The sequence below is a fragment of the Saccostrea cucullata genome, unplaced genomic scaffold (assembly GCF_032062105.1).
Source record: "Saccostrea cucullata isolate Sc308-1 unplaced genomic scaffold, CSIRO_AGI_Scuc_v1 ctg6974, whole genome shotgun sequence".
In the NCBI taxonomy this organism is placed as follows: Eukaryota; Metazoa; Mollusca; class Bivalvia; order Ostreida; family Ostreidae; genus Saccostrea; species Saccostrea cuccullata.
Genome location: NW_026928201.1, coordinates 15,814 through 17,344, shown reverse-complemented (window position 1 = coordinate 17,344; position 1,531 = coordinate 15,814). Strand labels below are relative to the sequence as shown.

At 35.3% G+C, this 1,531-nt stretch overlaps 1 long non-coding RNA gene across 1 annotated transcript; it reads right to left on the bottom strand.

The window, feature by feature from the left end:
• Positions 1-298: 298 nt before the first annotated feature.
• On the bottom strand, positions 299-1,239 carry LOC134276761 (uncharacterized). The gene is made up of 3 exons (XR_009994113.1): positions 674-1,239; positions 456-527; positions 299-318 (listed from the first exon to the last, which is right to left on the bottom strand). It is a non-coding gene; the product is annotated as an uncharacterized LOC134276761 (long non-coding RNA).
• Positions 1,240-1,531: the final 292 nt, after the last annotated feature.

The window sequence follows — 1,531 nt, the reverse complement described above, 5'->3', positions numbered from 1 at the left end:
TGTGCATAATAATGATATGCGCAGCTGTATGCGCAGTAAAATTGTTTGTGTAATTTTTAGTTTCCTCTGCTCGTGCAATTTTTGATTTTTTGTTTGTGCATATTATACCCCTAAATCGTGCAAAAAATTTCGGAATCGTGTATTTTTCGTTATGTTTGTGTTAAAATCTTTCAAACTATGTGCAATTTTTACCTATACGTGCATTTTTATTTTACTCGTGTATATTTTGCATCTAGCTCGTGTAAAAAATCTTGATCGTTGTGCAGAAAATAATTTTGAACCAATCGGCGTGCCATAGTTTTTCCATCCCGGCAATTCCTGCAAACGTTAAGATTGTCATCAATTAAAATAGTATTTTCAAATGTTCATCAGCATCACACATATTTTTAAAGCAATCCTTAAAATTGAATTAAACATTAGTAATTATTAATAACAAATACAAAATAGTTACTTACATTTCACTGGTTAACATTCTTGCGTTCATTTACAGATCCGGACATATCTGCTCTGTTCAAGCCCGCCAATTCCTATAAAAGTTAAGGTCGTCATCAATTACAATTGTTTAATCAGCTACCTGGTACCAATAATTTGAAAGCCTACATGCAGGCCATTACAATGTTGTGTATTTCACATTAATAATTATTTCAATAACAAAAACAAAAGCTATACTTACATTGAAAGGATTAAAATTCTTGCTTTCACTTAAACAGACACATACGCTTTGAATTGTTAAAGTGCGCGGTTAAAGATGACGGTTTCCTTGGAGACCTATGAGTCACCTGCCGAGCAAGTGAATTTCACCAGTGACCTATTTATTTTGGAGCCCAAAACTTGCAAAACACAGCACTTTAAATTTGATTCAATGATGCTAAATATAGAATCTACCAAGATATAATTACTATATGTATTTCACAGACTTATAAGGATTGTCTCATAATTTCCATTCAATATATGATATAGATCACATGTTTATAATGAGTTGCTTATTACATTACCATCGATTTACAATAGATAAATCTAAATTGATGAATACTTTTCGCAACATTGGGCCAACGTTGGACCAGCATTTCATCTCAAACATTACAGGCTACCTGTACATGTACTAGTAATCCCAGTATTCCTACTATTGGACCAACTCCAGTTCAGTCAAGCACGCCCAACACAGAGCAATGCATCATTATATTGTCAACATTTATAAAGCTGGGCCAACGTTGGGCCAACATTGAATAACCAACAATAAGTGGCAATGTTTTGCCACTAACGTGTACTCAACATTTACTCGGTTGGACCTATGTTGGGCCAACATCTTAATGTCCAACACCAAATAGCTATGTTTCTTATCAACATGTAACTACAATGGGGCAATATTGGGCCAACATCACATGCCCAACACCGTTGGTTTAGCTTTCATGCCAACGTAGATGAACGTTAGACCAACGTTGGGCCAATATCACATGCCCAACACCGTTGGTTTAGCTTTCATGCCAACGTAAATGAACGTTGGACCAACGTTGGGCCAATATCACATGTC